The 25,845-nt window shown below is 39.8% G+C and overlaps 1 protein-coding gene across 3 annotated transcripts in view; it reads right to left on the reverse strand.

Moving 5' to 3' along the window:
- Positions 1-9,610, reverse strand: part of LOC139447220 (serine/threonine-protein phosphatase 6 regulatory ankyrin repeat subunit B-like) — a 50,993-nt gene extending 41,383 nt beyond the window's left edge. Inside the window, exon 1 of one of the 3 annotated variants that reach the window (XM_071228448.1) lies at positions 9,529-9,610. The gene's annotated coding sequence lies outside the window, so the exon portion shown is untranslated. Of the gene's footprint in view, positions 1-1,650; positions 1,698-3,285; positions 3,311-9,528 lie in introns of those variants that run through there. The other 2 variants (XM_071228451.1, XM_071228452.1) reach the window with 2 other exon arrangements.
- Positions 9,611-25,845: the final 16,235 nt, after the last annotated feature.

Raw genomic sequence — 25,845 nt, forward strand, 5'->3', positions numbered from 1 at the left:
TCAATATCTTCCAGGGAATAGCACAAGGAAAGTCGATTTTGAGTACAGGGAAAACATGTAAGAGAAATCATTAAATATGCGCGTCTGTCGAAAATACATGACATTGTGTAATGATATTATGAACAAAGCATACAGTTCGGAGAATATATTTTCATTTGGAACGATACTGTATTTCTTGATATGTTGTTTTTATTGTTGCTACATGAAAATACCTAACACCCCCATTGTCAGCGTACTTAGCAGGTTAGTTAAGGGAAGATAAGCTGAAAGAGAACGCTGTTAAGAGGCAAGGTGAAGCAAAGGTGTTTACCTCAAAACCACTCGCACAATTAAAATGGATTTACTAAACGATCAAACTGCAGTTAAGAAGAATGTATTAATACCACAATACAAACAATTCATTACGACAATATGGCATTATTAATATGCAAAGTCATAATCACAAGTCGTATGATTCTCCAAATCCACATCAGTGATCGTTATTTCAAAATGGTACTGTAACCTGGGGTTACACACTCGGTTTTTATTTTATGTCATTAATTAATAATTATTAGAGAATGCTATAATTTTTAAAAGAAACGTAAATTCGACATGCAAAAACTTGTTTTACTTAGTGTATATGAAAGTAATCGAGCTGGGTCAAACTAGGAGCGCAAGTAGCAAAGAATTTATGTGATTAAAATATGGAAAAGACGACAAGGGACAGTATACCTGAAAGGGATGGTATATCTCGGGTCTCTGTTGGAATCAAAAGATGACAGGATACAATGCGATATATTTACGAGGGACTGGTAGAGTAAGTGTGGGGGTAAGGCACGGGTCGCGTAGTTGGTAGTTTGTGAAGGTCTCAAAAGGGGGGATAAATGGTATTAGCCGAGGGAATCAGGTCCCAACCTTGTAGAAGTCACTAAGTGGATGGTTAATTAATCAATCTTGGGCTTGATAAGTTGAGTTACAAGGAGCAGACTGGTACGGGCCAGTGTAACTAGCGCTCTATGACGTCACGTTAATTAATCTTGGAGACGGGAGAGGAAAGGTTGAGAATATAACGGGATAGAAAATCGGATATCGGACACAACGGTTTGCGAGACAAAAATAGACAGGTCGAAGGTCATTGTGCTCCCAGTTGCAGATGTCATCATATCCCAATTGCTGTAATCGATGCTCATGATGTCAATCACATGATTGTATGGACCAGACTTGATTATTTACAGACCACAGTCATATAGGTGGAATATTGCTGAGAGCAGCGTTAAACAACAAACAAATAGACACACATTACAGATAAAACAGGGAGAGGCAACACTCGAGGCTGTGTCGCATCAACTTACAAACACTACTGCCCTTCTACAACAATCACAAGTGTTTTAAAATGCTTTGCCGATAAGCTACCTACTTTCACTGAAAACAGCTACTCACTTGAATCAATCAGATCCCAAGCTGTACATTCATTTACATAACAAGCAATTCACCCAACTGAAATCACCTTACCTCAAGTCAAGTCTAATTTCACTTTTATTCTGGTCAACATATAAAAGTATACACCCTATACTTGAACATACTTTAAACATCCGCTGTCCTTATTAATATACCTACGGTAGCCCAATCCCTCCCCACACTCAGTTGCGTCAGACAGAAAAATAAACTCACGGCAGCTGATGATCTCAAGCAGGCAGTGTCAGACACCGGGGTAGGCCTACAAGTCAGGACCTAGTGCTCCTTCAAGTGAAACTGTGTTCCCATCGTACAAAAGAGTATGTTCTAGTTGTTCCTATCATCAAAATGTAGAAGCTCATTGGTGATCAAGTCTACACAAACACTTCGGTTACCAGGACACTAACCAATCAATACAGTCACGTGTGATACATTGCGCAAGTTTCATTGTCAACCTGTGCCTAATCAATTACTTCCAGGGAATAGCACAAGGCAAGTCGATGATTTTGAGTACAGGGAAAATATGTAAGAGAAATCATTAAATATGCGCGTCTGTCAAAAATACATCTGTAATAATATCATAAACAAAGCCAACAGATCGGAGACTATACATTAATTAAGAACGATACTGTATTTATTGATATATTGTTTTTAATGTTGTTACCTGTAAATACCGAGCATCTCAATTGGTTTTCCCCATTCTTTAAATACACAATTAAAATATTTTCTTGTGTAATATTTAAGCATCAAGGACAATACTTGAAATACCAATTGCAAAACGTCAACAATGTGAACTGTCGGGTACAATTAGCAGAACCCAGTGCCTTGCTTCACCATATTAGAAACGCCACCATATACCCGCACCAATTTAGTGGTTTACTATAACAATATAAGACATGTCATTGTTTAGGGGAAAAGATATATTCTTCATACACCACATTTTACGTTACTGATAAAGGAGAAGGATGTACTGGTTGACTGTCTGTACAACATGCGCTAAAACTTTTAAGATTGTACCGGCTTTGTCGGCGTACCTAGCAGGTTAGTTAAGGGAAGATCAGTTGAAAAAGAATCCTGGCTGTTACAATGCAAGGTGAAGCAAAGGCGTTTACCTCAAAACTACTCGCACAATTAAAATGGATTTACTAAACAATCTAACTGCAGTTAAGAAGAATGTATTAATACCACAATGCAAACAATTCATCACGACAATATGGCATTATTAATATGCAAAGTCATAATCACAAGTCGTATGATTCTCCAAATCCACATCAGACATCGTTATTTCAAAATGGTACTGTAACCTGGGGTTACACACTCGGTTTTTATTTTATGTCATTAATTAATAATTAATAGAGAATGCTATAATTTTTAAAAGAAACGTAATTGGACATGTACACTTGTTTTACTTAGTGTATATGAATGTACTCGAGCTGAGTCAAACTAGGAGCGCAAGTAACAAAGTATTTACTGTGATTAAAATATGGAAAAGACGACAAGGGACAGTATACCTGGAAGAGAAGGTATATCTTGGGTCTATGTAGGAATCAAATGATGACAGGATACAATGCGATTAATTTACGAGGGACTGGTAGAGTAAGTGTGGGAAGTAAGGCACGGGTGGCGTAGTTGGTAGTTTGGGAAGGTCTCAAAAGGGGGATAAATGGTATTGGGAACAAGGTCCAAAACTTGTAGAAGTCACTCAGTGGATGGTTAATTAATCAATCTTGGGCTTAATAAGTAGCGTTACAAGGAGCAGACTGGTACGGGCCAGTGTCACATGCCCTCTATGTCGTCACGTTAATTAATCTGAGAAGATACTTCAAACATCCGCTGTCCTTATTAATTTACCTACGGTAGCCCAATCCCTCGTCACACTCAGTTGCGTCAGACAGAAATATAAACTCACGGCAGCTGATGAGCTCAAGCAGGTAGTGTCAGACAGCGAGGTACAGGGCAGGACCTGGTGCTCCTCCAAATGAAACTGTGTTCCGAACGTACAACAGATTTTATTCTAGTTCTTCATATCCACAAAATGTCCATCCAGTAGCTCGCCGGTGATCAAGTCTACACAAACACCTCGGTTACCAGGAGACCAAACAATCAATATAGTAACGTGTGAGACATTGCGCAAGTTTCATTGTCACCCTATATATAATCAATTACTTCCAGGGAATAGCACAAGGCAAGTCGATTTTGAGTACTTGGAAAATAGGAGAAAGAAATCACGAAACATGTGGGTCTGATAAAAATACATGTGTAATAATATGAATAAAGCTTACAGATTGGAGATTATATATTGATTAAGAACGAACTTGTTTTTGTTGACATGATGTTTTTAATGTTGTTACCTGAAAATACCTGACACCCCCATTGGTTTTTCCCACTCTTTCCCAAGAAATGGCTGTGGTTCTATTTATGATTTACATTACCCTATTATGAGGTGCAAGATAGAAAATCGAAACTCGGGCCTTGGAACAATCGATAAGAACATGAAGGGATGTATTATCAAGTTTATTTCATTTTCATATGGAATTCATTGTTATCTAGAGATCAGTAGGTATATTATAGTTTATATGCATATGTCTTTATGGGATATAGGGTACACTTCAATCTGTTGATTCCGAACACATAGATTTAGAAAATATTTTCAAAATGGTACCTGTTACGATTTACGTACGTGAAAGTGTAAAGAGTGAGTGAGTGAGTTGGGCTTAACGCCGCTTTTAAAAGTATTCCAGTTATATCACAGCATGTCAGCTTAATGTGGGAGGAAAGCCCGAAGTTCTCAGACGTTTACCACTTCAGTGAAACCAACGGTGCTGCCAAATCTAGAAACATAATTGCGGCGAACCGGGATTCGAACCCAAAATCATAGGTTTCTTGCATGCCCAAGGGACGCAACTCTGCACAGCGAATCGCGGCACCTCTCACGACTGGGCCACCCGTGCTCCTTCTTTAATTAGTAACAATTAGGAACAACCAAAGTTCCTGAGAATATCCGCAATGTATACACAAATGTGAATATGTCACTGGAATGAGTGAGAACCACATTTGGAATGGAACTCGAGTCTGTGGCATGCTTAGCGAGCACTTTTACTGCAAGAACACCCTTGGCAAAAAAACAACAACGCCACTGACTCAAAAGTGTATTGTTTGAGACATCCAACGGACATGACCGTTGATACATGTCATCGATCCCAATTGCGTCCATCGATGCTCATGATATTAATCACTGGATTGTCTGGTCCAGACTCGATTATTTTACAGACCGCCGTCATATAGCTGGAATATTGCTGAGTGCGGCGTTAAACAACAAATCAATCCAATCAACCAAATAATTATATGTGTTCCAGGAGTACATGTTAATATCGAATATTCTGGAGTGAATCCAATGTTATAGAGTGAAACACAATGATCACCAGCTTCTCGTTGTCAATGGGCCACTGTGGTTTGGCTTTACAAAAGTATTCCAGATGAATAAATTATATCGTCAACTTGAACGTTGATGTGCAGTGAACAAACACCACCACTTACATCTTGGCCGCAAAATATGTTTTGTTGTGACAACGATAGTCTCATGGTTCGTTGGTGTCTGTTGCTACGTTTCAACTGTATACACATTTCATAATATTGATTGTGAATAACCATGAACACAACACCGGAAAATATCAGGAAAGAATTATTATACATCATTCCACTGCTGAACTGTACAAGGGGTGGTCGGGTAGCCTAGTGGTTAAAGCTTTCGCTCGTCACGCTCAAGACCCGGGTTCGATTCCCGACATGGGTACAATGTGTGAAGCCCATTTCTGGTGCTCCCCGCCGTGATATTGCTGGAATATTGCTAAAGGCGGCGTAAAACCATATTCACTCACTCACGTTACTGTACAGCATGAAGTAAACACCTCCAGTCAAATTAATTATACTTTTAATAAATGGTAGTTAAGTATTGAAATGCTTCTTACTCTGAATATTATAGTTGACAGTTCATATGGAGTTTGATTCCACCAACGTCACGACACGATGAGTAATGCTACGTTTGTTATTTGCCCCAATGTTTTCATGAGGCTATGGGGCGGTCGGGTAGCCTAGTGGTTAAAGCGTTTCATCGTCACGCCCAAGACCCGGGTTCGATTCCCGACATGGGTACAATGTGTGAAGCCCATTTCTGGTGCCCCCCACCGTGATATTGTTGGAATATTGCTAAAAGCAGCGTAAAACCATACTCACTCACTTATGAGGATATACTTTTAGCGTGTTTGCTAGTACACACTTGAATAAATGGAATAAAACTTAAACATGTTATTTTCATGTAGGCAGAGTCCAATTAATGGAAGTATATTGATTTACTTACTTCAGAATATATCATCCGTTCAAGCTACAAAGATGTTTCAGAACAGGGAGGGGAAAAGTCCCATATAAACATCATACCCCCCTAAAACCCTCAAATGTTCAGCGCGTGTGTTTTGTGCATTAAAACATTTTGGACAGTGTGTAGCTCCAAAAACTAAAATAAGTCAGATAGCTTTGATTACAGGACATTCAAGAAATTCTTGTCTTGAGCCATGTGGTAAACACTTGACAGGAATGATAAATGGGACTTATTGTCTTTCAATGTGGACCCAAACACCAAATGGAAAGTTCACAATTCTACTAACACAATGCAGCAGAGATTGTCCAACTGGCATACCCTCATCCTGGTTCCTGTTCATCCATGGCAATATAGAAAGAAAAAGAGGATTGAGGGAAAGTAAGTTCTCTGAACTGCTGAACATTATCTGTATGTACTGTCAAGCGAACAGTTATCACACTCTGTTATGAGTATTGAAGAATAGGATGAAATTGCATACTTCATCAGGAACCATCATGTGAACACTGTTCAATGTGCGATATACTATAGGCATATGAATAGAAGAAATTGATAATTTGATTGTTGCTTATGTTTCATTTGCCAGCTGTGTAAATGGGGATGTTTCATGATTTTGCCTCAATTTGGGCATCTCAGGAATAAATAACACTTGTTTACTTAGCTCTGAGAACGTCTGATGACACGTTGATCTGTTATGTCAAAGTCACAACCAGACATAATGTTTGTTTGTGGTCTAACTCTTCCTTTGGGCAGGGGTCGAAGTTGGAAAAAAGGTAGTGCGTGACCTATATATATACTACATTTTCCCCTAAATTGCCTTTTCTGCAGAAATCTTCGGAAATTTTATACATATACTGGTTATATTTTTTTCATATTTTTGTCAATGATATGTTGAATTCTACCAAAGGACTGCATGTTTGGTTTATGTGCTGGATAGCTCTTTGAAATGTTTTTGAAATATTTATCACTGATATTGAAGGTCAAATTCACACTCAAAAGTGATAACTCACGAAGGGTTGAAATGTAAGATCAAGGCAATAGTGAAGGGGTCATTCATAAAGTATTTCTGCAATTATAACTAAAATGCCTATTTCTGGAGATATTTGTGAAGTATTAAGCACGTAGTTATATCATTTGAATACACATGTATGAGCAGTGGTTACAACTCCAGTGTCAAATTAACTCTCAATCTCTTTTAATAAAAGATTTCACAGTAACTGAGGAAGAGCTCACTGTAGTACCATAAAACTAGGGTGAGATAAATTTCAATGAAGTTAGCATTTTTGATATAACAAGTACATGTACCGTTACTAATAGTCGTATTATCATCTCACTAGGACCAAAGGCCCAAGTGAGCACATTGTCAATGACTTTTTCTTTTTCTCAGTACAAACTGGAAGTCTGGACACGAAATTTAAGGATATCATTAAACAAGAACTGATGTTTGTTCATTGAATACCATTAACATCTGAAAAGAACAATATATGAAATTGAACAATCGTCTTCTCCAAAAATGTTTCAGGAGGATATTTACCATTAAAGTAACACAGAATATTACAACAGCTATCTGTTATGCACAGGCTAACATTATTTACCAGAAACAAGACATGAAGAAATTTGCATCTGGATACCTTCCGGAAACCTTCCGGAAACCTTCCGGAAACCTACCAGATGCCTTCAGCAACCTTCAAATTTCTTGGTATTTTCAAGATAATTTTTTTATGTGTTTCACACTTAAGTGAACAAAATGCACCCCCCAACTTTTGACATTTTTGGGGTAAGGTTTTCGGAAGGTATCCGTGCCGGATCCAAAATGGGTAGGTATCCAGAAGGTTTCTGTCTTACTTTTTTGGCTGTGGTCATTCTCGCTTGCAGTGCGCCACTGAAAACTTTACTTTTATTAATGATTGTTTCTAAGTTGCTGTATGTACGGTTAACGGTGTTAACCATGATGGTCTGTCGCCCACAACGAGGTATGTCGCAAAAGATGGAGGCTTGTCGCCCTGAGAATGTCGCAAACATGGAGGCTTGTTGCGCTGAGAAATTGATGCCTGTCGCATGTAAACAGTAGCTCGTTGCTCATGATATTTTATTATCACTGATTATGGCTTGTTGCCTTTTGTAGGGCTCTTTGCCACGTATATTTGAAGCTCGTCGCGTTAATCGAGACTCGTCGTCAGTATTTGTATGTTGTCAATTTATTCAATGTCATATGTTAGATATTTTGTATATCATGGATTTGAAATGACTGAGATATATGTAAATGTGATATTAATGTTGATTTAAACGGTGTGGTGTGGTGCACTGCATAGCAATCCAGAGAGTGTTGCGTTATTTGTTGTATTGGAAGGTGATATAAAGGAGAATAATAATATCATAAACAAAGCTTACAGATTGGAGACTCAACATTCATTAAGAACGATGCTGTATTTATTGATATGTTGTTTTTAATGTTGTTACCTGTAAATACCAAGCATCTCAAATGGTTTTCCCCATTCTTTAAACACACAATTAAAATATTTTCTTGTGTAATATTCAAGCATAAAGGGCAATACTTGAAATACCAATTGCAAAACGTCAACAATGTGAACTGTCGGGAACAATTAGCAGAACCCAGTACCTCGCTTCACCATATCAGAAACGGCACCATATACCCGCACCCATTTAGTGGTTTACTATAAAAATACACCACATTTTACGTTACTGATAAAGGCGAAGGATGTACTGGTTGACTGTCTGTACAATATGCGCTATAAGTTTTAAGATTGTACCGGCTTTGTCAGCGTACCTAGCAGATTAGTTAAGGGAAGATCAGTTGAAAAAGAACGCTGTTAAGAGGCAAGGGGAAGCAAAGGCGTTTACCTCAAAACCACTCGCACAATTAAAATGGATTTACTAAACAATCTAACTGCAGTTAAGAAGAATGTATTAATACCACAATACAAATAATTCATTACGACAATATGGCATTATTAATATGCAAAGTCATAATCACAAGTTGGCTTTATAAGTTGAGTTACAAGGAGCAGACTGGTACGGGCCAGTGTAATTATGGGGTATATGACGTCACGTTAATTATTCTTGGAAGATGGGAGAGGATAGGTTGAGAATATAACGGGATGGGAAATCGGATATCGGACACAACGGTTTGCGGAACAGAAATAGACAGGTCGGAGGTCATTGTGCTTCCAGTTGCAGATGTCATCATATCCCAATTGCTCAGATCGATGCTCATGATGTCAATCACAGGATTGTATGGACAAGACTCGATTATTTACAGACCACCGTCATATAGGTGGAATATTGCTGAGTGCAGCGTTAAACAACAAACAAACAGACAAACATTACAGACAAAACAGGGAGAGGCAACACTCGAGGCTGTGTCACATCAACTTACAAACACCACTGCCCTTCTACAACAATCACACGTGTTTTAAAATGCTTTGCCGATAAGCTACCTACTTAAACTGAAAACAGCTACTCACTTGTATCAATCAGATCACAAGCTGTACATTCATTTACATAACAAGCAATTCATCCAACTGAAATCCCCTTACCTCAAGTCAAGTCTAATTGCACCTGATATCCTGATCAACAGATAAAAGTATATACCCTATACTTAAACATACATTAAACACCCGCTGTCCTAATTCATATACCTACGGTAGCCCAATCCCTCGTCACACTCATGATCAGTTGCGTCAGACAAAACATAAACTCACGGCAGCTGATGATCTCTAGCAGGCAGTGTCAGACAGCGAGGTACAGGTCAGGACCAACAGTGCTCCTTCAAGTCTTCCCATCGTACAACAGAGTTTAATCTAGATCTTCCTAGCCATAAAATGTAGAAGCTCGTTGGTGATCAAGTCTACACAAACACCTCGGTTACCAGGAGACCAACCAATCCATATAGTCACGTGTGAGACATTGCGCAAGTTTCATTGTCATCCTATATATGATCTATAACTTCCAGGGAATAGCACAAGGCAAGTCGATTTTAAGTACTGGGAAAATAGCAGAGAGAAATCACGAAGAGATGGGTCTGATAAAAATACATGTGTAATAATAGGAATAAAGCTTACAGATTGGAGATTATATTTTTATTAAGAACGAACTTGTTTTTGTAGACATGATGTTTTTAATGTTGGTACCTGAAAATATCTGACACCACCATTGGTTTTTCCCACTCTTTCCCAAGAAATGGCTGTGGTTCTATTTATGATTTACATCACCCTATTATGAGGAGCAAGATAGAAAATCGAAAATCTAGCCTTGGAACAATCGATAAGAACATGAAGGGACATATTACCAGGCTTATTTCATTTTCATATGGAATTCATTGTCATCTAGAGATCAGTAGGTATATTATATTTTTTATGCATATGTCTTTATGGGTTATAGGGTACACTTCAATCTGTTGATTCCGAACACATAGATCTAGAAAATATTTTCAAAATGGTACCCTTTACATTCAACGTACATGATAGTATTAAGAGTGAGTGAGTTGGGTTTAACGCCGCTTTTAACAGTATTCCAGTTATATCACAGCATACCACTTCGGTGAAACCTACGAGCACAGGTATGGTGCTGACCGGGATTCGAACCCACAATCATAGGTTTCTTGCGTGCCCAAAGGACGCAACTCTGCACAGCGAATCGCTGCGCCTCTCACGACTGGGCCACCCGTGCTCCTTCTTTAATTAGTAACAATTAGGAACAACCAAAGTTCCTGAGAATATCCGCAATGTATACACAAATGTGAATACGTCACTGGAATGAGTGAGAACCACATTTGGAATGGAACTCGAGTCTGTGGCATGCTTAGCGAACACTTTTACTGCAAGAACACCTTTGGCAAAACAAAACAAACAGCGCCACTGATTACAAAAGTTTGTGGTTTGAGACATCCAACGGACATGACCGTTGATACATGTCATCGATCCCAATTGCGTCCATCGATGCTCATCATATTAATCACTGGATTGTCTGGTCCAGACTCGATTATTTTACAGACCGCCGTCATATAGCTGGAATATTGCTGAGTGCGGCGTTAAACAACAAATCAATCAATTCAACCAAATAATTATGTGTTCCAGTGGTACATGTTAATATCGAATATTCTGGAGTGAATCCAATGTTATAGAGTGAAACACAATGATCACCAGCTTCTCGTTGTCAATGGGCCACTGTGGTTTGGCTTCACAAAAGTATTACAGATGAATAAATTATATTGTCAACTTGAACGTTGATTTTCAGTGAACAAACACCACCACTTACATCTTGGCCGCAAAATATATTTTGTTGTGACAACGATATTTTCATGGTTCGTTGGTGTCTGTTGCTACGTTTCAACTGTATACACATTTCATAATATTGACTGTGAATAACCATGAACACAACACCGGAAAATATCAGGAAAGAATTATCATACACGATTCCGCTGCTGAACTGTACAAGGGGCGGTCGGGTAGCCTAGTGGTTAAAGCTTTCGCCGTGATATTGCTGGAATATTGCTAAAAGCGGCGTAAACCATACTCACTCATGAGGATATACTTTTAGCGTGTTCGCTGGTACACTCTTGAATCAATGGAATAAAACTTAAGCATGTTATTTTCATGTAGGCAGAGTCCAATTAATGGAAGTATATTGAATTATCCTTACTTAAGTATATATCATCTGTCAAAGTTACAAATATGTTTCAGAACAGGGAGGGAAAAAGTCCCATATAAACATCATCATACCTAAAAAAAAACCTCAAATGTACAGCGCGTGTGTTTTGTGCATTAAAACATTTTGGACAGTGTGTAGCTCCAAAACCTGTCAGTTAAAAAAAGTCAGATAGCTTTGACTACCATACATGACTTATTCTTACGGAAAATGAGCCCTCGTAAATACAGGAAAAGAAGGTCTACAATTGCTACCAATGCTCTAAACAACAGTTCATTTAGAAGTTAATGAGATTCTAGCTCATTGACTTGTGACCAAGGAAGTCGGGGGTAGGCAAGAGACAACACAATTACAAGTCTTAACGAAACCTATCTGACAAACAAGTGCTGGCTGGTTAATAGGACTATCAACTGCATTATTCCAACAGAGATTTGAAAGCCATCAACCGTGATCAGCTCAGTGTGTGTTTAATGAAAGAGATACAGATCTTTGTTTACTGAATAAACACATTGATCAATGTTCTGGAATATAAATAAACAAGATAATGAAGCTACATTGCCGCCCATTTGCGTCCAGGAAATATCAGGTCTCATGAGCATCGATCCTGAGAGCCTGACCCACCCGATCCCCTTAGTCGCCTCTTACGACAAGCACAATCGCCTTTAATGGCAAGCATGGGTTGCTGAAGACATATTCCACCCCGGATCTTCACAGGTCTCATACACAATTGCGTCAGACAGAACAATATACTCACGACAGCTGATGAGCCCAAGTAGGCAGTGTCAAACACTGAGGTGCAGGCAAAATTGAGTTTTCTACAGTACAGCTGAGTATATTCTAGTTGTTCCTATCAAAATGTCTAGTGGTAGAGCGTCCGCCCGGAGAGTGGAAGGTCCGGGGTTCGATCCCCGACCGCGTCATACCAAAAGACGTTAAATGATGGTACTTGTTGTTACCCTGTCTGGTGCTCGGCATTAAGGGGCTAAAACAAGGACTGGTGGGCTCGGAGTCAGTATACTGTGTCTGAGTGGGGTATTCATGTTAAACTGCGGCATGGTATCTCAGTGAGCTAGCACTATAAATCGGCATCAGTCCGGACTAGTACAAGCAGCCACACAAGCAAATACACGTACATGCACGTCGCTATATAAGTGCAATAATCTTGGACGCGACGTTAAACACCATTTCACCTCACCTCACCTATCAAAATGAATGTAGAAAGTCGTCCATGATCAAGTCAAACACACACACCTTTGGTTACAAGGACAACAACCAATCAATATGTCACGTGTTATTGATTGCGCAAGTCTCAAAGCACTTTGTGTGATCATTCATTTCCCAGGAATAACCTGAGGCGAGTTTATTTCAGTCTGGGGAAATCAGGTAGGAGAAATCAATAAACATGCATGTTTGTCACAAAATGTGTGCGATAATATCATGAATAAAGCTTACAGATCTGATACTTTATATTAGTTAACAACAATAGTGTTAAGCCCTTGTTTTAGCCCCTTAATGCCGAGCGCCAGACAGGGTAACAACAAGTACAATCTTTTAACGTCTTTTGGTATGACGCGGCCGGAAATCGAACCCCGGACCTTCCGCTACCCGGGCGGACGCTCTACCTCTAGACCACGGAGGCGGTCCCTTTTCTAGAGATATATAGTTCTATGAATATGTCACTAGGGGATGTATAGGTACACATATGGGTACACATAGATTTAGAACAAATCTTGTAAATAGACACTTGTTACGTTCACCTTACATAATACCATTACCAAACAAAATATATCGATTTGTTCAGAAAATGGTGATCGAAATAAATATATTATCAGCTGATTATTCAAAATTCAAACTATTTCACACTTGTTTGAAATAGTATTCCAGTCCGGAATAGTATTCCAATGGACTGTCCCCTTTTGGGCCTGGGATGGAATGTCCTCATCACCCCACTGCTGGTCGTAAAAGGCGACCTATTTGCCGTGGGCTGCGCCAATTTACTATCACAAGAGTTTAAACCACCAGCTTTTATAGTCCGGTGATTAAAGGTTTATATTTCATGAATGTACAATAAAATATAGACGGAAAACTTTTTTTTAACGCATTTCAGTTCCTTGATAGGTAGGAGGTAATCTTTTTTTTTTTTTTTTTTATTTCATGTCTCACCTCATACACATAAAAAATATATACAGGTCACGTGATAAAATACATGTGATGAGCCATTCCGTATGATGATCAACATCAGACATATCATAAAAATTGCGATTAACGTTGAACATAAAACTAACATATTTTTAGTAACATTTATATATAGGGGCAGTGTAAAAGTACATGTGCTTCATTTTCAACAACATCTTTACAATTAAAACATACTCTCTCTTCAAGGGGTGTATTATTATATCGCCCTGTCTCCACATGTAAGGGGGCTACTCCACATCGGAACAACGACAGGGCTCTTCTGTGGCGTCGGAGTATTCTCTCTGTAATGTATGGCTCAGCAGTAAACTCGGTCTTGAAAGTACAGTAGTGTCTAAGTTTGTTGCCTCCCTTGCCAGTCTTACTGTGAGCACAAGCTATAGTCTGCTTCCAGTCCCGCACATGTTGGTCGTAAACTGCTTCCCTGACCCTGGAGACATTCTGTTTAATGTAGCTGCCGTTTGAAACTTCTTCTAATCCCAATAAGTTGAGTGCCTTTAGTTTGTGTCGTATCCGCTTGATCCAGTTGTATTTATTTCTATGGGCTTGTGTCTTTGTCCATTGGAAGATCTTGTATGTAAGACGATTTCTGCTGAGGCTATTCATTCTAATATATACACATATTGCACTTCCCCAAAGCTTGACAGGCGTGGGTGTCCATCCCATATCCCCCTCACCGGCAGCGTTAGGAGCTGAGTTTTGAAGGCCCATAAAAAACTTCATTACTCTATTTTGTATTGTTTTTATAGACGGTTGGTTCCTTGTCCCCCATATAGCTGAACCGTACTCAACCGACGACCATTCCATGGTGTCGTACATCTTGGTATACATGTATGTACCTATATGCATCCCTCCAATCGCCTTGAACTTCGAGATGAGTAGTCCCAGTGCGCGTGTGGCAGAACTTAACACAGCTTTCTCCATGCGTGAATAGTCTAAAAACTCTGTAATCAGGAGTCCAAGGTACCTATAAGTGTCAGTAAGATCTAAGATCATTGTTCCACGGTGAAATTCTTGATCAGTTCTTGGCGTCGATAAACTTCTGCAATGAATAACTTTAGATTTTTCCTGATTCACCGACATCTTGTTAACACAGCACCAGTTATTGAGACACTCTAATAGAACATTTAGGTCCGCTTCATTCTCCGCTAAGAGCAGTATATCGTCTGCATATGCTTACACACATACCTTGTCTCCATCTATAGTTACACCGATATCCAGTCCCTTCAGTGTGATAAGCAAGTCATTTATATACATGTTAAATAATAGAGGTGATAGTAGGCACCCCTGTTTAAGACCACACTGTACATTAAACCACTGGGAGAGCTTCCCGTTTATCCTGATGCATGTTTGAACGTTCTTTTATAACGATTGAAGGGCAACATATATTCTTCCATTAATACCAGCTTGTGACAGTCGTTTCCATAGAATATCTCGGTTTATTGTGTCATACGCCTTTTTAAAAACTATAAAAGCTAAAAACGTTGATTTCTTGAGTGATTTCAGTGACTCCATTATAGAGGTGAGTGGTGATAGGTGTTCTACAGTAGACCGTCCTTTCCTGAAACCGTTCTGTTCGTCTGCTATGATGTCGTTGTTTTCTGCATACTTATACAATCGGGCATTTAAAACAGAACAATACAATTTATAGCTTGAGTTCGTGAGTGATATCCCTCTGTATGATAATGGGTCGTACTTGTCAGCAATTGATGATTTGGGGATTGGATTTATTATACCTTTCGTCCATTCTGTAGGCATTATTCCGTTTACAAAACACAGGTTAAAAAGTTTATGAAGAAACTGGATACTGTTGGTAGTTTTCATAACATCAGTGGGGATGTTATCACAAACAGGAGCCTTATTTCTGCTTGCTGATCTTACCGCCTCAAACACTTCCTTGTATGTAAATGTTGTATTGATCTCGAGGCTGTCTGCATCATGAGAAGGTCCCTCTTCTTCACCTGGGCTGACTTCCTCCTCGGGGGTATTTGAAGTTCCACCATTCAGTAGAACTCTCCAAGTGTTCAGCACAGTCTCTTTATCAGCAGATAGACTGCCGTCCTCTAGTCTCATCTCCATTGGTACAGATTGAATTATGTTATATCCCACCCCTATCTTTCCAATCTTCTTCCAAAAATCCTTCTTGTTTTCTTCACGTAGGTTTTCCAGCTCAAACGGGCATTCTGTGTTATAGTTACGTTTACATTTTCTTGTCTCCTTGTCGAATATCTTCCTTTTATGAGTGAATATCTAACTGATTTCTAACTGTTTTACACTTACACCATTCACGTTCTGCCTTACACATGTCAGTCCACAGTTCGTTAAGCGTATTATTCCACCATGGTTTCTTCCTCAACCGACTCCTCTTGTTAGGTTCCCATGTAAAGGTGAGTTTTCTATTAGGTAGAGTTCTGTCCATCTCCTCTCTCACTGTACAAGTAAAACAAGTGTAGGCCGCATCAATATCAGATTGATGACAGCTAGAAGCTTCCAGTTTATTGATTGTTTCATGAAGTATATGTTCACAGTTAGTGGAACTCATAAAAGTGTCAGGCACAGTTGATACTTCATATTTAGTCATACACAGAGAATTGGTCACGCATTCTTGAACATGATCACTTATAGACACAGAAGGTAGTTTCACACTCCATGATAGAAACGAATGGTCCAGTTTGGTTATGGCTTGACCACTGACACACCCTACACACCCCGCTGTTTCCATCAGGTCAGATACACGTGTCACCTTGAAATCTGATACACTATTCGCATTCTCATATGGATGTATACAATAATCGACAACAGATGCTCCCTTGCATGAAACACAAGTAAAATCATTCTTTACATTATTTCTACCATTTGAAATACAAAAAACAGCACTGATAAGGAAATCTATAAAAAGCTGTCCATAACTATTTCTAATTAAATCAATAGTTTCTCTTGGTGGTAGAACATCCAGTCCTTCAATATAGTCCAGTAGATTTCCACATCTGCTGTTCATATCACCACATATATAGCTAATATTTTGCACATGGTAAGTGGATATCTGTGATAACAGAGTGTCGTAAAAGTCGGTTGCATCGATGTCTCTGGTCGAACACTCTGGGGGTAAGTAGCACACACATATACAGAAACTGCAAGTCCTATCAGTCTTGTGGTTCATCTTTAACCACATTATTCCTTCATATTCAGTATCTAAAACAGTCACATCAAAAGTTAGTAAAAACTCATAAGAGGCGACTAACGGGATCGGGTGGTCAGACTCGCTGACTTGGTTGAAGCATGTCATCGATCCAAATTGCGTGGATCGATGCTCATGATACCAATCACAGGATTGTCTGGTCCAGACTCGATTATTTCCAGACCGCCGTCATATAGCTGGAATATTGCTGAGTGCGGCTTTTAACAACAAAGCAAAAAAGCTGATAGTAGATAGAACTACATTACTGACAACCACTTATTGTTGAAATACAATGGTATGAACTTCAACTGAATCTTAAAAGAACAAACAAGAATCAGTGAGTGAGTGAGTCGGGTTTAACGCCGCTCTGAACAGTATATTTCAGTTAGATGACGGGATATCCACTTGATGTGGAAAGAAAGGCCGCAGTGATGCAGGAGTTTACCGCGTTTACCAAACTAGAAACATGAGGCCGGACCGGGATTTGAACCTATATGGCACACATCAGAGATGTAACCTTGACAACCTCATGACACACATAATATGCATCTGCCTCTGTTTCCAGTTTTATGAAAACGAAAACGTCGGCCGCGCGATGCTTCGTTCGGTGCATTAGCTCTTCGTAGCCGTCCAGGAAGGAGCGTTGCAAGTGATTTTACAGATGCATCAATCGATTAAAGAAAGATGACCGATCGTCCATGGCATTCTCAGAGGTTTTTTGTTGTTGTTTTGGTTGGTTGGTTTGTTGTTTTACGCCGCACTCAGCAATATTCAAGCTATATGACGGCAGTCTTCAAATAATCGAATCTGGGCCAGACAATCCAGTGATTAATATCATGAGCATCGACCCACGCAATTGGGATCAATGACATGCATCAACCAAGTCAGCGAGCCTGACCACCCGATCCCGTTAGTCGCCTCTTACGACAAGCATAGTCACCTTTCACGGCAAGCATTGGTTGCTGAAGACCTGTTCTACCCCGGATCTTCACGGGTAGTATATATTTTGTGATATTTTGTGATGTGATACGTTAAACTTAATAACCAAAAACTAAACAATTTCTTCATCGTTTTCGGATTGAACTGAAAAAATCTTCTCGCTGATAATTATGCAACGTCAATTTCGTATTTTGTGTTACATTTACCGACGATGTTGTGTTATGCTGCTGTGCATCCGTAAATAATACCAGAAGACATATTGAGTACGAATGCATTGAATATGTCACATGTCCACAGGCACTGTGCTTTATTATTCATGGCACAACTGTAAATGGCTTCTTTGAGAGGCATTGATGTTGGAGTACTAAGTAAGGATAAGATTTGTTGATGAACACCTTCTTTAATACAATCAGGAGCGACGTTTCGGTGTAGGTTCTAACACCGCTTTCAAGCAGGTGATGTACAGAGTACTTACTTACTTTGGAGATTTTACGTGCGCTTTCCGACTCCAGCGTATTTCGCACACGGGGAATTTACAGAGAGTGGTTGACAAGTATATATACAGGTAGAAGGCAATGTTTATACAGTAGAGTAGATATTACTGACCGCCGGTCAATATGTTTCCTACCCTTTTGTGTTCACAACAGGCTTCTCCACTCCAGTGAAACTACATCTGATATCTACTTTACAGTATAAACACGGTGTCCTACCTGTATATATACTGTAAATCTTGAAATTAACGCGAGCGTGAATTAAATGCGAAAAATACGACTGGTCTTTGTTCGAATGAAACTTCGTATTTATGTCTCCAAAAATCACTATCAACAATGAGCCGGACTAACTCCGGAAATACCAACTTGAATATATACACAAACACGGTTTATTAAGCAGTAGTTGTAACAAGTACAAAACAATGTCATTTACAGAATAGGAATTATACAATAGGCATCCGGCGAGTTATCACTGGGGTCAAGAGTTCTACCCACTCGTGTCAATCTAGGCATCATTGACAACTCCGATTACTGAACTGTTGTTCGTTCAGTTATCTTTTGCCTTTGAACTATCTTAATGCCAGTCAACAGAATAAACATATAAACTGTGTTTTTAGGAAAACACTGTTTATTGTTATTACGGAAGTGCTTATACTCAGTGCTATTAAGCGGTGCGACTTGTGTTTGAATGGATTAAGTTAGAATATGTATAATTCGACTGGGAATGGGGTGGGGGAGTCGCATTGATTTTGAATCGCATTTATTTTCAAGATTTACAGTACTTGCCAACCATAATCTTTGAAATGATATATTCGAGGGCCTATCCCCTAAAATAAACACATCTAAATTCGCGGATGATGGGGCCCTCTGGATCCGCACAAAAAGCATTAAAATGGCCCAAAACCTACTTCAAAAATCTCTAAACAAAATACAGCAATGGGCTGCCAAATGGGGCTTCTCCCTTAACTCAGAAAAAAAAATACAGGAATAGTATTTAAACACCAAAACATGAAACCCGCCTCCCCAAAACTCCAGCGTTTAACAAACCAATCCAATTCCTAAAACAAACCAAATTCTTAGGACCAATTTTCGATGAACATCTCTCCTGGGACGCTCACATAAATAATCTAATAACTAAATGTAGCAAAGATCTAAATACGCTACGATGCCTAACTGGCTCAAACTGGGGGGCCTCCAAAGACACCCTCTTCTCACTCTATATATCACTTATTAGACCTAAAATAGACTACGGATGTGCCATATACGACACCCTAAACCAATCCCTAAGCAAAAAACTAGACTCAATCCAATATCAGGCTCTAAAACTAATAACATGCACTCAACATGGCACCGCCTACACTTCACTCCAGGCCTTAACAAGAGAAATGCCACAAAATCTACGTAGGGAACAATTAACCCTAAATTTCTGGGCCGCGTCTCAATCCAACCCCCTAATTCAAAACCTAATAAACAAAAATATCAGCCCCAAAAACCAAGCACTAGCTCGAAAACACCCTCTACTTACTCCATTATCCCAAAGAATAACCAATTACATAAATGAACACCAAATAAACAATATTAAACAAAACTGTAAAAAATCAAATATCTTCCCAAAAAAACTTAAAACACCGAAAATAGACATAACACTAGCTAGCACAATAAATAAACAAACCGACCCGAACATAGCAAAAACCACCACACTAGCATACATACATGAAAATTGGCCAAATTGGTGTCACATTTACACAGACGGATCCTCAGATCCGATCTTCAAACACACAGGTTTCGGAGTCTACATCACACAAGCAACTAAAGCCACACAATCCTACCGACTCCCAAACAATCAATCAATATCCACGACGGAACTAATGGGCATGGCCTCAGCCCTTCATAATCAACAATCTAAAAAACAACAAAAAATCCTAATACTTACCGACACGCTCAGTGGACTACAAGCTCTCCAAAATAAAAACACCAAAAACCGCCCTGAACTAATAAATCAAATACTAAAAAGCTCAAACGATTTAACTAAGGCAGGCAAACAAATAGTATTCATTTGGATCCCCGCCCACGTAGGAATATACGGCAATGAAATCGCCGATAGAGCAGCTAAACTATCCCTCAAAATCCCAGAAATAAGCTTAAACCTACCCATCTCCAAATCAGAAATTAAAAGTGTCAACAAACAAATAATCACCAAAAAATGGCATAGCCTTTATCAAAACTCAAATAGCCAAATCAAAAAGGTTCTCAAAAAACCCTAACCAAACCAAAAATTCTACATCCGTCCAAAAAAATCCACAGAGTAATTACTAAACTCCAAACAGGACATACCAACCTAAATAACCACCTCAAAATAATAACAAAACACGCAACAGGAACCTGCCCACATTGCAAAACAACAAGAAACCCCAGAACACGCACTCATACACTGCACTCACTACCTACCACACCGAACTACACTACAAACCACCCTAAATCTAAATAAGGCTCTTACTCTAGAAGCAATCCTAAACCCACAAAATAAAATAGAAAAATTCAAAGCCTTAGGCGTATACTTAATCAAAACAGGACTAATAAATCGCATTTAAAACCCCAATAAACTATATATATATGTGTTCAAGCGATAGCTATAATTGTGCGAGTGGGTGCATTTTGTTTTACAACAAAGTAAAATCCCAGCTGTGTCACAGAGGTCTGGGGAGGTCGGGTAGTCTAGTGGTTAAAGCGTTCGCTCGTCAGACCGAAGACCCGGGTTTGATTCTCGACAGGGGTACAATGTCTGAAGCCGTGATATTGTTGGAATACTGATGGAATATTAAAAGCGGCGTAAAACAATACTCACTCACTCACAGAGGTCTGTACATCACTGTGTCTGAGCCAAGAGATTAGTGGTTGATAGCATGAACAATGTATTACCCTACAGGTATAGTACTACATGAATTAGTCAGGTCATACATTGTCACTATATAATTCATTTTCCTCAACTCTAACACAAAGAATGGTAACCTGAGGACCTATTCTACCCGGGTATCTCCATCGGGTGAAGTGAGGTGATATAGGGCTTAAGTGAGTGAGTGAGTGAGTTGGGTTTAACGCCGCTTTTAACAATATTCCAGTCATATCGCGGCGTGTCAGCTTAATGTGGGAGGAAAGCCCGAAGTGATGCAGGTCTCAGACGTTTACCACTTCGGTGAAACCCACGAGCACGGGTATGGTGCTGACAAACCTAGAAACATAATCGGGGTGAACCGGGATTCGAACCCACAATCATAGGTTTCTGGTGTGTCCAAGGGACGCAACTCCGCACAGCGAATCGCGGCGCCTTAGACGACTGGGCCACCCGTGCCCCCGATATAGGGCTTAATGTCGCGTTCAAGATTAATGCACGTATATAGCAACACCCCACAAATGGGCATGCACGTGTGTGTGTGTGTGGCTGCTTGTACTAGTCCGGACTAATGCCGGTTTTATAGTGCTAGCCCACTGAGATACCATGAGGTGCATGGATGCCCTCTCAGAGTGAGTGAGTTGGGTTTAACGCCGCTTTCAAAAGTATTCCAGTTATATCACGGCGTGTCAGCTTAATGTGGGAGGAAAGCCCGAAGTGATGCAGGTCTCAGACGTTTACCACTTCGGTGAAACCCACGAGCACGGGTATGGTGCTGACAAACCTAGAAACATAATCGGGGCGAACCGGGATTCAAACTCACAATCATAGGTTTCTGGCGTGCCCGAGGGACACACTGCACAGCGAATCGCGGCGCCTCTGACGACTGGGCCACCCGTGCCCCCGGCCCTCAGACACAGTGTACTGATTCCAAGCCGACCCATCTCCGGGGAGATGCTCTATCTTAAAGACCATGGAGGTGGTCTATATCTCCATGGGTATGATATTTTAAAATAATTAAAACAATATTTCTGTCAAATGCTTTATTATGCAAATGGCAATGATCATTTCCGAAGAACTACCCCAAATACGTACCCGGTAAATGAAATATTTTTGTTTCAACAATTTCAAAGGTTCAATGGGTAATTCATTATTCTTTCAGCTTTAACAAAAGTTAACAAAGCAAGCGCTTACATTTAAAACAAAAATTCATATGTATAAAATGAAACGTTGTTTATATATATCATCATGACATTATGACATAACATGTATAACCTAGTGGGTAAATAAAGTTTAATATCACAGTCATCAATATCTCGGCTATGAGGTAAACATTGGCCAAGCTATCACCAATAATGTTTACAGTTTGACTTTGAACATTGAGCGTGGATAAGTTTTGTTTACTCTTATGTAAGATTTTGTGAACTAAGAGCATGGGACTGACAAATCAAGGATCTTGATCAGGATAAATCTGGTACATCCCCGAACATCAGGGAACCATGCAGGTAGCAGAGGTACCGTAAGTCCCCTTAGTCCCCAGTATGGTGACCTTAACCTTGTTGCTGGCGATCTATAGCCCCATTTTTATATTGTGTCGTACCTCAATAATCAGATATTTTTAATGTTCTACAACTAGTTTTAAGTCAATGTGTGATATATTGCTAGTTATTATACTGTCCTTCGCCGACAGTTGTTATAACTATTGTATAACTTGTTCAAGTCACATTAGGGCTGACATATTGCCGACGTGACTTTAATTAAACTCACTCACTCACTCACTCACTCACTCACTCACTCACTCACCCTGAACATCAGGTTGCAGCATGGCTCTCAGATGCCACTCAAGGAATTTGGATGTCTGAGAACACCTGACCATTCCATGCATCCTCAGCTAATGCAACCTGAGCCAACCAATGGTCAATACAGTGAGCATCACTCACATACGGATAATCAAGCTGTTTTCATACAATAGACAGCAGAACCTGGTACTGCTAAGAGGCGCAACTCTGCAGGGTTATTTAGGGGACCTAGGAATAAGACCATTGGGCCATCAATACATTCTGTATGATTGTATCAATATTATGCTGCATTATGGCAATTACATTTTCCCCATGATACTAAAAACTCTCTGATAAAATAAGTAGCATATATTCTGAAGACTCCGTAGATTAATGAGCATGTCATTTCGAAAATCTACAAACATTCATGCCACCTGACCTCAAATGGTGAATGTCTCATCCTTCTTTATGAGACCCGTGAAGATCTGGGGTAGAATAGGTCTTCAGCAACCCATGCTTGCCGTAAAAGGCGACTATGCTTGTCGTAAAAGGAGACTAACGGGATCGGGTGGTCAGGCTCGCTGACTAGGCTAATGCATGTCATCGATCCCAATTGCGTGGATCGATGCTCATGATGTCAATCAGTGGATTGTCTGGTCCAGTCCCGATTATTTACAGACCGCCGTCATATAGCTGGAATATTGCTGAGTACGGCGTAAAACAACAAACAAACAAACCTTCTTTATGAGTTACACACCGCCTTAGAGCAAGTGCATGATACTGCTACATGTGCTAATAATATTCGTATCTGTCACTCAAACATTTACCCGAGGCATGCTTGGAACATTGTTACATATATATGCACACAATTGAAAGACAGTTGCAGCTTTATCTAAATACAATCAATGGTTGGTCACAGCGTAACCGGCCTCAAGTTCTATTCTGTCGACAATATATACCCCATAGCATGGACGGATACAGCTTTTTTTAAAAGGATGGGGGGGGGGGGGGTGCACAATTAAGATCTATCTATTGTCTTTTGTGGTAAACATCACTTATCCTTTCAAAACTCGACTTTGGTTCAATCACCTATGGCGGAACCCTTAAAAGCAACCTTGGGATATTAAATACTATCCACCATCAAGTTCTAAGACTTTGTCTTGTATCTTTCCGAACTTCTTTTGACAGTCAGTACGCTGAGGCCGATGAGATATCTCTTAAACCCCGCATTAAACTATCTTAACAGTATATCACAAAGTTATATCATAATAAGTCCAACCCTGCATACAACATTGTGTTTAACCCCCTTTATGGGGATCTGAATGATAAAATGTCATCTTTTATTACGCCTGTTGGAATTAGAACTAACCCTTTTAGTTCTGCTGCTATTTTAAACTTGATAATATATATATATACTTTCTTCTCCGCCTTGACTTAACTAACCAAATCAGAAACAGTATAAACTAAAATGTAATCAGTTTGAAGTACATCTAATACTTACAAATCGAAATTTACCGATTGGTCCAAGGATGGTGACGCTGTTGCCAACACCAACATCGTTGGATCCAGACGTTTTTCAACCAGATTACCACATAGTTCTTCCCTTTCACAGTCGAACCAAAAGTCATTACACAGCTCAAGAATACATCAATAAACAGTCTAAACATAGCCTATTCATTATTTCTTCAGACTGTCATGTCTTCAGGCTTTAAGACATAATTTGCGTCAGGATACAGTTTTACTTGACATCATTGCATTACATGACAACCTGTCGGGATGAACGTTACGCCACCATATGTGTGCAGCAGGTTGTCCCATTTGGCGGCGAGGGTGTCATGACATGGGCCGGAATTCATCACGGTGGTAGGGCGCCTCTCGTGCATACGGCAGGTGTGCTTTACAGAGACTCGATCCTACAGCCTTACGTTCTTCCTCACGTCAACGTTCATGGCGGACAGTTCCAGCAGGACAACCCTCGACCGCATATTGCACGTGTTTGTCAGGACTTCTTACAGAACAATAACATCCAGGCATTACCTTGGCCAGCCCGGTCACCAGATTTGTCCCCGATTGAGCATCTGTGGGACGAGTTGAATCGACGCGTTCGCAGAAGGAATCCACCGCCCCAAACACTTCCGGCGCTTCTTGATGCACTTCAGCATGAATGGCAGCACATCCAACAGCGTGTTATTTACAACTTGATTGCATCTATGGGTCGTCGGTGTCAATCGGTGATTGATGCACGTGGTGGGTACAACCGATACTGACATTTTCTATACTCCTGTATAGTGTACGTGTGTCTGTCTAGGTGACACGAATAATGTTTTGAACATTGTGTACATTGATCTTTAAACAGTGTTTCAGTTATGGTTTCTGTGTCCTATTTTGACACAATCGCATTAAATTACATTTTGAAAGTCAGTGTCAAGTTTCTTTTTTTGAAGAGTATATATATGTGTGTGTGTGTGTGTGTGTGTGTGTGTGTGTGTGTGTGTGTGTGTGTGTGTACTCCTTCTCCCTGAGTGTCTCCTCCCACATTCTGAATAATGCGATTCACATATAAATAACCGCTTAGACCTTTCCTCATTTCCCTGACAATATTCATATAAGTTAGGGAACATGACCTAATTTGCAGTACTTGCAGGCCACGAGGTTGGAGAAAGCAACGCCCCTTCGTCCTTCCGTCTCTGTTTTCGTATCTTCCGAGTTTTATATTGCTAAAAAGAGGATTGCCAAAGCATCGTTTACAAAACGGTGGATAACTCTTACTCGGCATTACGTCATCCGGAAATTGCCGATTTCGGAAACATCGGTAAATGTCGTAGTTTTCACCCCAACTCTCACATTATACAAGGAATACGTAAATGGATTTAACAATGAATGCAGGGGACGCTGTTGTTATA

Source organism: Haliotis cracherodii, unplaced genomic scaffold (assembly GCF_022045235.1).
Source record: "Haliotis cracherodii isolate W230 unplaced genomic scaffold, xgHalCrac1.p SCAF_7, whole genome shotgun sequence".
Classification (NCBI taxonomy): domain Eukaryota; kingdom Metazoa; phylum Mollusca; class Gastropoda; order Lepetellida; family Haliotidae; genus Haliotis; species Haliotis cracherodii.